The sequence below is a fragment of the Bidens hawaiensis genome, unplaced genomic scaffold (assembly GCF_021521415.1).
Source record: "Bidens hawaiensis isolate Kalapana, Puna unplaced genomic scaffold, B.hawaiensis_p1.1 tig00005873_1, whole genome shotgun sequence".
NCBI classification, from domain to species: domain Eukaryota; kingdom Viridiplantae; phylum Streptophyta; class Magnoliopsida; order Asterales; family Asteraceae; genus Bidens; species Bidens hawaiensis.
Window position 1 is genome coordinate 879,302 of NW_027491386.1, and position 13,880 is coordinate 893,181.

Below are 13,880 nucleotides of genomic sequence, written 5' to 3' on the forward strand. Positions count from 1 at the left end.
ATCATAATGCGAGATGACATGCGACGGCAAGAGTTTCCCATGCGGCATTTACGGTTGATGAGACTAGAAGACATACTAAAAGAATAAAATGTGTAAAATTTATGAGACTTGGGTAGATATTGTAAATGTGTAAGTTTGTGTAAATTGATACTTGTGAATTCTATTTAACAATTTGGGGTTGAGTTTGTGGTTGAGGTTGAGTATGACGTCATTTATGAGACTTGATTTCATAAGTGTTAACCTTATGAGGAATAAATAAATATAACATAACTTAAAATTGAAATATATGGTTTCATTTGTTGGTTAGGATTTCATGATCCACCATGGTTCCTTCCAACGAAATGAAAATATAGAAAACCAAATAAAAATCGATTAAAATTGAGTTTTGAGGGGTGTTTAGACAAATGGTTGAAATACTTTGGGAACCACCCCATATTTGTGTACTTCATCCACCCATTCAACTAAAACACAATGCGGAAAACCTAGTTTAGCCACGTATCACCATGAATTCGGTTATAACTAAAGGATGTGATCATCACATGACCACGATTGATACAATGAGGGTAGTAGATTCATGAATATTTGGTGTGATACGCTTTGGCTTAACAAATTTCACACTCACACCTCACCCTCCAGGAAGGCAACCAGGCCTCACGGCTGATTGAGATTTGTGCACATTGCACTTCCTTAGGCTCACAAGCCTTGGTGTCAAGGGATCAGTGAACAGGTGTGTCCCCCTTACAGTTCTCTACGTATCCGTTACACGAATCATCCTCAAGGAGAGGGGAAGTAAAAGGTGGGATTTCTTAAAGAAATTCCCGATTAAAAATCATCCTAAAGTTTTGAAAAATGATTTTGAGGCATAGCCTCGGAACAAGTGTGTGCTTTCGTGTACAATTGTATATGACAAACAATTTAAATAGATTAAGCTATGTACAAAAATTTAAACAAGTAGGGTGCACATATAGGAGCACGTATAACAATCCAAAGCATTATACTAGGTCGTTACGTCTAACCACCTATCATATAGCCTTCGGCTCTAATACCAATCTGTCACACCCCAACCTACGGCAGAATATGTCGGGGCGCGACATAATTGTATCATAGCTCAAAACACACTAAAGTAAATACGCGTGCCAATATCTAAATTATTCTTTTCATATTATTCAAATACGCAAAGCAAAAACATTGTCTCAAAAGAAATAACATTACAACTAAAAATAATTGAAATAAAGTTCATCATTATTCATCATGTATCCTAAGGTCCAATCTACTCTTTAATCTCTTGTTTCTTCATCCCAAAAAGCTACCTGCGCCATGCGTGAAAATACATAGTTTGTCAACATAAAGTTGAGCAACTAATCACGGTTTTTGAATGTATATAATATTAAAAAGTCAATTCCTTGCGATAAATATGAAATACTACAACTAGCATAACAATAATATAAAAGTTGTCTTTTCATTCGAATCCCATGGATAAAGAGCTACTCCAACGGCGTATGATCATACTAATGAGGATGAGGATGAGATACCAACGACCAAAACATAAAATAAACACATAATCACATTTGCACGTATAACTAATTGAGCAATATTATATAACGCAAATAATGGAATTGTAGTGAAATAAAATGATTAAATTGTGAACGCATAACTCCCCCAAAATATAAAACGGTAAAAAGAGGGATGTGAATTACTTACCTTATTGAGTAGGGTGAAGGAGATGAGAGTGACGATAAGAGTTAAGACAAAAAGGTCAAGCTCCTTAAAATTCGTCAATAAAAGGTCATGTTGTTAACGATAGTATAATTAATAAATGAGGAAAAAATTTATAAGACATAAAGATTTGAGATTTGATGGGATATTATTAGTTTCGATGTTATTATTGTAATCGTCGTTTATTGTTTAGCATTATCATTATTATTATTATTATTATTATTATTATTATTATTATTATTATTATTATTATTATTATTATTATGTATGTGCTTATAAATAAACAATTGAACAATATTAATTATATAGCATCTATATGAATTTATATAGATTAATTTAGAGCATAAGGGTTCATGACAAGGAAAAAGTAAATCCGGGGTTCGGTTTAGAATAACTACCTACATAAATGTGCTTATATATATATATATATATATATATATATATATATATAGGGTTAGATTCAATAAGAAGTTTGATTTTCCTAAGAAGGCTAGGAAGGAAGGTATTTTAGTCTAATACTTTAATATCAAAACCCACTTACTTTAATCTCAAAACCCACTTACATTAATTTCAAAAACCCACTTACATAAAACCCAATTACATCTTCACTCATCTCTTACAGCCACCACCACTCCACCGCCCACCTCCACCACAACCGTCACCCACCGCCACCAACTCACCGGAAAAGTCCGAAAAAACACAATGAAAAACACAATGAAAAATACACTATAAAAAAAACACAATGATAAAAACACAATAAAAAAATACAATTGTATGACACAATGTAAATAACACAATGAAAAAAACACAATGAAAAAAAAAACAAAATGAAAAATACTATTGTATAACACAATTTTGTAAAACACAATTCGGTAAAACACAATTTGTAAAAAACCCACTAATTTTTTTTAATTTTCATATTACAATATGGTACTCATATAAAAGATAAAAAGACACTCGTTATTATGGTGAATTTGTTTTTCAATAAAAACGTCGTAAAAAAAAGTTATGGGCGTTTTAAAATGATGGGGGAATTTGGCATGTGTCTTGCATGTGGAGAGAGAAAGTCAACAAATGTGTTATTCCTTTTATATCCTTTACCTTACACTTGATTTCCTCCTAAACTAATCTCAACCCTTCATACTCAAAATCAATTAACAAGATTACTTCATTATCCTTCCTACAAAAAGTATACTTCCTATTATAACCTAACCATATATATATATATATATATATATATATATATATATATATATATATATATATATATATATATATATATATAAGGGTTCAAATAAGAATAAGGAGTTTCCTAGGAATGGTAAGAACCAATAGATTTTTGACACGTGGCATATAACCTATGGTGAAAGAATAATTATAGGAAATTACGTCGGTTATAAAGGTGAAAGAGTAATTCTAGGAAACTATGTCGGTTTTTGGTAATTTTAAATCTCAACCATTGATTAACATGATCCAATGGTTATGATTTATTCCTAGCATTCCTAGAAAACTACTTATTTTTATTTTAACCCTCCCCTATATATATATATATATATATATATATATATATATATATATATACACTTTTGAAAGGAATGTACGTTATGGATCACGGGTCAAAAATGATACTTTCGAGATTTGGTTTCGTTAAAACAAAGTTTATTTAACCTTTCATTATTATTAAAATAAAAATAAAACAAATAATAAAATAAAATAAATAAGCGAAAACCGGGTCCAAGGGATTCGAACCCGCGCCTGGACCGGTTCCCGTGTCTTATCATTCACACACCAGCGATCGTGCTGGTGTGTTAGTTTGTGAGAATTTTCTATCAGATCAATATATAACCAGTTTAGACATTAACCCCAAATCAACTTTAAACCCTAGAATTTTGAACCTGTTGATTTGTTTGTTTGTTTAAATTAATTTGGGGTTATCGATTAGCAGACATGAACGACCTGCAAGCATAGATTAATTACCTGTTTCAGTAATGAATTGAGAGAGATCGGCCGTTTAGAGTTTCCCCTCCAAACTAAGATCAAGGCAGGTATTGACGGCTTAGTATGCTTAAAATTATGTTAGGGTTTATGATCGGGATGATGAAAGGATTGTGTGTGCACGATTAATTGTATTTTCATTGAGTATTTATAGTGTAAAGGGGCTAGAGGCAGCCGCGACTTGATTTTAGCGAAAAAGCTGTTAATTTGATTCATTTTCCTTGTTTAAACCATCGGTGGGATCTTATTTTAATGGAGAATCGTTTTTGTAAAGTCAATTTCGTGTTTTAGGAAGATTTACACGAGTTACCATATGAGGGTAGGGGGATGTCGGCTGAGCTTGGTAAGGAAGAAGAAGGAGGTAGGGAAAATTTGAATATTATTTGCAATATGGTCCTTGAACTTTGGTGGTGGGTGCACAAAGGGGATTAAAGTTAGTTTAGGGGTTGTTTTTGCATATTCTTAATGGTTTATATCAATTAATAAATAAAGTAAAAATAAAATGAAATATACTAAAAATGCGGAATTTTATTGACACGTTTCCTGGGTAAGAAACGGGTCGGGTATGGTTACAGATACAAAAACAAAAAACCCGAATGTAACACAACCATACATACATTGCCATGCAACCATACCACCATACATACATTTAGTTTTATATATCTACATATATAATCACATACTTTAATCATCCCTACTTACATACACATTACATATATCATATACTTACTAAGTATAGTAAATGTATTAACCTATCACATAGAGTATGCATACAGCCCAAAAAACATAACAGAGAAAAAGGGCTAGAAACTCACCTAGGTCCTGTTCCTTTCCGAAATAGTTGTAACACTTTTCTCCAACTGGGCACGACTAAATGTTAAACAAGTATATGTGTTAATTAACTATCTTTCTAACTAAACCACACTACCCAAGTTAGTGAACTGATTTAACTTAATTAATCGGGGTACTATTCTGAATTGCAATCACATGGATTCGGATCGTAATTGCATGGTTGAAACTAATCGCAATCGCATGGCTGAACCAATCGCATCGCATGACTGAAACCAATCGCAATCACATGGTTGAACCAATCGCATCGCATAGCGGAAACAATCGTATCGCATGGCCGAAACAATCGCACCACATGGCTCAAACCATTCGCATCCCATGGCTGAAACCAATCGCATCCTTACGAATGCGATTCGAACTAAGTTCTTCCTGTTTTAGTCATTTTTCATGACTAAGCCCATTACTTTTAGGCTCTTTCTACCCCAACTTACTGTACTATCAAGTTTTGTGTCAAACTGACTTCGTTTACCCATCCTTTTCACATATCTTACCTTACCCGTTTTAACTGAAACAAATTCGTAGCTTGTTTTTAGTAAAGTTTGTATCTTTCCTACTTCTTATAACCCGATCTAACACCCTATCAATTTTCAAGGAAATCCGACATCAAATACATATTCATCTTAAAATCGTACCTTACATATTTGATTCAATCTCGATCCGGATTCGGTTTGACCTCTGTTTGAACTAGGGTGATGATCTTGATATTTTTCTTGTTATTTGATGAAGATTGAATCACAAACACACCTTGGTTCGTCTCGGATCTGGATCCTAATGGAAGGAGGTGTGTTTTGAGTGTGTATGGAGGCTAGGTTGAAATGAGGGTTTTAGGGTTTATGGAAGGGCTTAGGGGTTTATATACTATAAGCCTATGAGCCTTAAGGCGCACACCCTTTCCTAATCCATCTTTTATCTTCAAGCCCACAGCCCAAATTCTCATTATTTAACATGATTAAATCATAACACTTAGTTAAATGTATAGGATTCTTTTATTTATTATTGACAAAATGGCAAAAGGCATCCTTTACGTTTGACCTGATTTTCATTAGACGTCCTTTAATGAAAGAAATAGCAAAAGGCATAACTCATGTTTCAAATTTGTTTCACGTTACGCCCTTTGTCACTAACCCAATTAATTTTTCTTGTTAAATCTGGCCATGTGCCTTGCACATGAGGTAGTATTGTAATTTTATATATTTAATTAATAACAAAAACTAAAAGATAAAAAATATATATATAACTCTCTCTCTCTCTCCCTTTCTCCCTCTCTCTCTGCCCAAACCGGCCTGCAAATCCACTCCACCGTCGGCGCCTCCATTTTCTCCGACGCCCCCACCGTCGTCTCTCTCTTTCCTACGCTTTTCAACCTGCAAATTAAACCAATATTCCCCAAATCAAACCCTAAAAAACATATTCTACTAATCACTCAAATTTCCCTCAAATCAAACACTTAAAACTCAAAACCAAATCATTCTTTCTCTCTACTCTCTCTCTCTCTTTCTCTCTCTCTCTCTTTATACCTTCAAGAAACCACCACCGGCTACTGGTGCATACCACCACCGGCCACCACCAGGTTTGCTTCATATTTCTCCCTAAAATTAGAAACCCTAGAACCCAGATATGTTCGATTCTACTTACTCGGCGACCTGCAGTGAGGCTCCATGCTCACAACGAGGAGGGGAAGTGACGATGCGGGTCTGGATCGCGGTGGCAATTGAAGGCCAGTGATGGAAATTGGTGGTCGCAGTTGCAATTGAAGGCTAGTGGTGGAAGGTTCTGTTTTTGGTAGAAATTGGTGGTCGCGGTGGCAATTGAAGGCTGGCGGTGATGGTGGCATGTGGTGGCGGTGGCATGTGGTGGCGGAACCAAGTAGAGAGGGGGGATTGGGTCCAATCGACATGTTTGATTTCACACCCGCCATGAAAACGACGTGTTTCCGGCAGCTCCAATCGGAAAACGTCAAGACGATTTGAAACCGCTTGTTTGTGTAATTAGATCCGATGCTTGCCAGAAAACCGGTTTTGATAGTGATTGGTTGGATGGTGATGATGAAGATGATGGGGAGGGGATGGTGATGGTGGATGGCAGATGTGTGGTAGAGGTGTGTGAGAGAGAGAGATGGGTTCTTTGTATTTTTTTTTATTGAAAAATAAAAGTATTTTTTCAAAAGGATAAATGTTTAGTCTAATTACAAAAACAGTCCTTAAAGGGTAAAATGACCACACTGCCCTCATGTGCAAGGCACATGGCCAGATTTAACAAGAAAAATTAACTGGGTTAGTGACAAAGGACGTAACATGAAACAAATTTGAAACATGAGTTATACCTTTTGGTATTTCTTTCAATAAATGACGTCTAATGAAAATCAGGTTAAACGTAAAGGACGTCTTTTGCCATTTTGTCTTTATTATTTTAAAAGTTGGATGTTACAGATACAAAGAAAAAACAAAAATTAGTGACTGATATTTAATACCTTTAATGGGTGTGCATAAAACAATTAACATAAAAACTGTTAATTCACCAATTATCATTTGAAAAAAGAAAATATATAAAAGCTTTATCAAATCGTTGCACTTTATAACTAGTTACTAGCACATGAGTAATACGTTTAAGCTAGAGTGAGCTAGCTATACCACACATATATTGTATTGTAACTAAAGTCATTAATAATTAATGACAATGCATTATAGTTTTCATAACAAAGATAATAACAGCATGAACAAATACAATTTTGATGACCCGATCTGGCATACAATAAACATTTTATACCCACATTGATTTATAACTAATTTGCAATAATAAAAAAATATTTTGATAGTATTTTGTTCCATAAACAAAAATATCACCTCCTATTTATAATAACTTTGGATTCTAAAATATAACTTATGAAACTTATATTTAATAGTTATGAAATTATAAATAAACACAAAGCTTTATATAATTCATATTCATAGTAATATAATTCATGAAACCAAATATTGTCAAATTTAAGGTATATAAATCATCATAACTATTACTAATTAGAATTCATACATAAGTAATGAACATTTATATTAATAGTTAATTTTAGTAATTTACTTTGTAACTTTCAAATGTATCTTAAATAATATTAATTTGTAAAACAAAATTAGTTTGACTTTTCACATTTTATTTAAGCAAAGATATTATAGATTCAAACGAAATTATTATGTTTGGGTTCACAATATTTATTTTTTTCTTCGTATTGACTTTATGTGAGTTAAAAAAAACATTTAATAATTTCACTAAAAGATATATTATAACGTGCACTTTTATATCTAATAGGTAAGTCCACTTAAAATCTGGTCATGTTCCAATGAAAGATTTCTAGTCATATCAAATAAAAACAACATATTATACGAAATACGAATATTTAGGTTTTATGCATGAATACATAAATTAATAAATAATTTCGTCATTCAATCTTACAATTATGAATTTGGATAATATTCTTACAATCTATAGCTTGTTGCCCGCTTGCCTTCTGTTTCGATGTAATCCAATAAACAATCAAATTTGTTGTTTTATTATTCTTTAACTCCTATACATATAATTTTGGTAAAAAAATAAATCCTAGAAAAAGATTGTTCAATCTATAGCATGATATTAGAAAAAACTTTGAGCAAAATTTATTAGTATACTTACTTTGAAGGAGATGATCCAATTTTCTCAATGTTAGGAGATGGAAGATGAGAGAGAATATTGTGGAGAGATCTACAACAATCAAGATGAATATAGCCAAGGTGTAAATAACTTGTTATGAATTAGAAAGAATGGATATGTGAAAGACATTTTTTTATGTGTAAATACAAAGGAACATACACATGTATATATATTAAGTGGTAGAGATGAAACGGTAATCTCATAATGAGGTTGTAATAATGGTACATATCTGTATTTATAATTATTTATAGCATATAGAAGCATATCATATGTTCATTTTATTTACCCGTCATTTTTTTATATGAGAATATCATATGTCCTTTTGTTACAAAAACAAGATCTTCTCTTATTAATCAAAAACCCCCCAAAACAATATGAATCCTTCTCAACCAAATACACAGAATGAAGAACTATCAAAATACAGGGAATAAAAGAACTACGTTCCAAACTCTCCTTTTATCAACTATCTAAGCTCAACACCAATTAAGCCCATTAAGCGTCCAGCCCACTAAGCCATCATACAAGCCCTCCAGCTAGGCCCGTTTACCTCATTTAACAAAGAAAATTGTTATAAACTATTCCAACAAATATAAAAAGAAACTAACATAACTAATATTGAATTGCAACAAGGCTTTACATATTTTAACACCCCCCAACAATTCAATATTTAAAAACATCATATAACCCTAAACGATTACACATATCATCATGAGTTTTTGGAAACAAACCTTTAGTGAAGATATCAGCTTATTGCTTATCTGAACTGGTTTTGTGCACTTTAATCATTCCAGTAGAAATTTTCTCTCTCAAATAAAAAAGATCAACCTCAAAATGTTTAGTCCGATCATGGAAAACTGCATTCTCACTAATAGAAATTGCAGCCGAGTTATCACAAAACAACTTGGCTGGTAATGTTACTTCCACTTTTAACTATTTCAAAAGATTTGTTATCCAAATAATCTCATCCAAAGTTGCACACATGGCCCGGTACTCAGCCTCAGCTGATGACCGCGAAACCGTGCTTTGTTTCTTACTTCTCCACACAACCATAGAGTTGTTATCCAAATAATCTCATCCAAAGTTGCACACATGGCCCGGTACTCAGCCTCAGCTGATGACCGCGAAACCGTGCTTTGTTTCTTACTTCTCCACACAACCATAGAGTTACCCACAAAAACATAAAACCCTGAAACAGATTTTCTACTTTCAAGACACTTAGCCCAATATGAATCAGCATAGGCAATAACTTGAGACAAGTCACCTTTACTTAACAAAACATCACGACCAGGAGCAAGTTTCAAATACCTCAACAATCTCAGTGCAATAGCCAAATGTCCGTTAGTAGCCAAATGTCCATGTTAGCGTCCAACCCACTAAGCCATCATACAAGCCCTCCAACTAGGCCCGTTTACCTCATTTAACAAAGAAAACTGTTATAAACTATTAATATAAAAAGAAACTAACATAACTAATATTGAATTGCAACAAGGCTTTACATAATTTAACACCTTTCTATTTGCTTCGTATCTTCATTATTGACAATGACAAGCGTACACTTGTCGATAAAGTTCAACAAAATGGTGTGACTTACAAGTTCTTCTTAAGTTCTTCCCTTCCATTACTCATCCATAAGCCAATGAGAGAGTTGAAAAGATTAATAAGACTTGAGTATCATGTAAGGTCTTCATTGGACAAAAGGGAATAACCTAAACGACACTGAATGGCAATAAACAGAGATATGCCCGTTCAACATAACTTACAACATTGAAGATGTTGTCCCTACCACTTCAATGATAGAAACAATACGAGAAGACACGTATTTACACCACATGACGCGTATTCCATTAACAGTGCATCATCCGACTTGTTGTGATAGTGACCGATGTGGATCATTCAAATTGTTGGAATAGTGACCAATGTTAGATAAGGATGGTGACGGTGGTGCTACAATGAATTATTATGTTTGATGAGTCAAAAGTATACAATGGTGAATTATTATGTCAATGTTAAAAGCATAAAATGGTGACAATAATATGTACTTCAATGCCCGGCCAATCATGATGATTGTGTATGAACGAATCTCAAAAGCAAGTGATGGGAACAAATGATGGTAAAGTGCACAACACCCACATGACTAATGAAAAAGTAAATAATCAAATATAAATCTAATAAACATATACGAGGTTGACTAAGATACTCTGTCGGTATGCTACACGTATATAACCACCTTCCTCACCATCTTTAACCTCATCCTTCATTATGAAAATACATGACTATTGTTGTAATGCAACAAGCATTCCGGAAGAGTCATGTTTTAATTCATATCTCTCATACAATTGTTAAATGTCGTTCAATGTTGATTAATTACATCTTTAATTAACTTATTAAAAATTTCTAGTGCGTTTTTTTTTTAAATATCTTCAAATACTCATCTCCTAAAATGGGGTGGTGATGCACGCCATTTGACAATCGTGCACTTTTGGAGAGGAGTAAAGCCCATTCTACATATCGCATCCCATGCTAATATGAATAATGTCATCTCTAGAATTATCTGCTCCACTCAAAATTGTCCTTGTCACTATATATGGCATTCTTGTAAAGTAGTCACGCACTAAACTATCGTAGCTTCACGACTTATATTTAAAGCATATCTTCTCGTTCTTTGATGCGAACATTCTCCGTAAGGTAGGCACGCACCCTACAATCAAATACATAAAAATCTATCTTTTAGTTTTCACAATTCCTAACAATTTTAGAAATATTAAAATATAAAAGCTTAATTGATATATATATATATATATATATATAGTATTTATTAAATTAAAACCTTTTAATTTCTAAATGATCGTTAAGGTCACTCATCACCATCGAGAAAAAAAAATAAAAATAAAAAAAATGAAGAGAGAGACCAAAAAGGTTGCAACTTACAACCCCATACGGGGACACCACCAGTGGCGCCACTAAGCATGGCATGGTATTCCACACAACACTACATGCTAGGGAAGGCAAATGAACCAAAGTTCAACGTGCATACCAAAACTGGAAGCATTTAGGATGGGTCCGGGTGTGGAATTAGTCTAAATTCTCTTCGTGAATATAAGACGGGTATCGGATTAGAGATACCCGACCAATTACCCAAAATATACTGTACACACATACCCTAACCATACTCGTAAACATTTTATTTTATTCTAGTTAATGGAATAATATATACTAATTCATTAGTTTTAATTTTTTTCTAAATTTCTTGGATAATATAAAGTTATATAAAAATTAAAATAGTTAGAAATGTCTTTTAGAATCCAAAGTGTAATTTTTAACAAATTAATAGGAATAGTCTATAGTAGTGGCGATAATTCCTGACACAACTCGAAACACGGCCCGAACCCCACACAAAAAAATATAGGTTTTGAGTTAGCGAACACAACCCTTTTTCTTAAACAAGTCGACCCAACCCTGACCTGTTTAAAAAACTGGTCAACGCGAACCCGAACGTTAAAAAGTGGATTGACATACTAACCCATTTAAGAATTTTAAAGAAGTTAATATTTTAATTTTATAGATAAGAGTTGCTAAATTCTAAAGCTAAATACTTTGATTTTTAACTTTTCATATATCTATTCTCATTTAAAATAAAACTAATTTCTTTTTAAACTTCGTTTATCTACTCTTCAATTTCAACAATTTTATTTTATTAGTACTAAATGTCTATTCTTTAATTATTATCATTCGTTTGCTCTTGTTTTGAGCTAAATATGCAAACCAAGTTTTTTAGTTAAGAATGAGAGATAATACACAAATACAATTAGATATATCATAAATTACTAAAATATTTTATATGAATATAAGAGTAATTAATTGTTTAAATTGTTACTAAGTCCCTAAGTATAACTCACATTCGTAAACGATTGTAAAACGGGTTTGTTATTGGATATGCGGAATTAACCAAGAACTCACGAAGAACAATAACGAAACCCTAAACAGTTTAATCTTTATTGAAACAAAACTAAACTGTACAATTGAGTTAAGGTTTACAATCTTTAACAAGAAACGAACAGAAACAACACAAAGAATTGTAACAAGAAAAACTGAATCTATCTAACTAAACCTTCTAAGCTATATAGCAACTTCTCCTGTAGATCAACTAACTAGTTTCACCTTTTGCCATTATACATCCCTGTACTTTGTCTAAGTTGTCAGCCAACAACTAAACTTCCTTTTAACTCCTTTAACCATGTTCTAGCAAATGACAGAATTAACCCTGAACTCGTTAACAGCCAAATAACATCTTGCTAACGGAAGTAACTGATGTGATTATGGATTTATGTTGATTGAACCATGATCACATATAACAATCTTTACCTTGATCTTGAATCAACCAATATTAAGAAAATCCAAACATAAGTCAAACTTTGACCATGTAACAAATTAATCAACATATCAGCTGCATTTACCTCAGTCTCAATATAATCAATCTTTATCTCTTTAGACTGAACTATATCTCTAATAAAATGCAACCTAACATTGATATGCTTGGACTTTTCATGGAAAACTTGATTTTTAGATAATTGTATAGCCCCTTGATTATTGCACTTAATCTCAACCTCAACATCTTATAGTCCAAACTTTTTCACAGAACCTTTCAATCATATAGCCTCCTTAACAGCCTCAGTAAAAGATGTATATTCAGCTTCTGTAGTTGACAAAGCTACTACATGCTGCAATGTTGCTTTCCAACTAACAATACTACCCAAAACCTTAAATGCATATCCTGTTATAGACCTCCCTTTGTCTAAATCCTTGGCAAAATCTGAGTCCAAATACCCATGAATCAAACTTTCATTTTCATCTTTCTTGCCAAATATTAGACCCACTTCCTTAGTTCCACTCAAATGCCTAAGGATCCACCTAACAACCATCCAATGCATCTGATAAGGATTAGCTAACAATCTACTAACCACATAAACAGCATAACCTATATTAGGTCTAGTACAGATAAGATACATCAAGCTTCCTACTGCACTAGCATATGGTACATTCTCCATCTTTGCCTTTTCTTCATTTGATGTATGAGAATCCAAACCTGATACCTTGAACTGTTGCCTAATTGGTGTAATTACAGATTTGCCCTTTTCCATAAAAAGCTATTTAACACTTTCTTTATGTAGGAACTTTGAGTTAACCTCAACAACTTTTTATTTCTATCTCTGTAAATCTCCATACCAAGTATTTTCTTAGCATTTCCCATTTCCTTCATCTCAGATTCTTTATCAACAGTTCTTTTGTAGCTGCAATTTCACTTTTATCCTTGCATGCTACCAACATGTCATCCAAATATAGAAGTAGATAAACCATATTTCGATTATCACATTCTCTAAAGTAAACACAATTATCGTATCTACTTCTAGAGAATTCATGTGATATCATATATTCATCAAATCTTTTATACCATTGCCTAGGAGATTGCTTAAGCCCATACAATGATCTTTTAAGCAGACATACTTTATTACCCTGCTTCACCACCTCAAAACCAGGTGGCTGTCTCATGTATATCTCCTCTTCAAGGCTTCCATGTAAAAAAGCTGTTTTGACATCAAGCTGCTCAAGCTTTAAATCAAGAGATGCAACTAATGACAAAATTA

General features: G+C 33.0%; 1 pseudogene; it reads right to left on the reverse strand.

Moving 5' to 3' along the window:
- Positions 1–12,884: 12,884 nt before the first annotated feature.
- Positions 12,885–13,376, reverse strand: LOC143630985 (secreted RxLR effector protein 161 pseudogene; annotated as a pseudogene).
- Between the last annotated feature and the right edge of the window lie 504 nt (positions 13,377–13,880).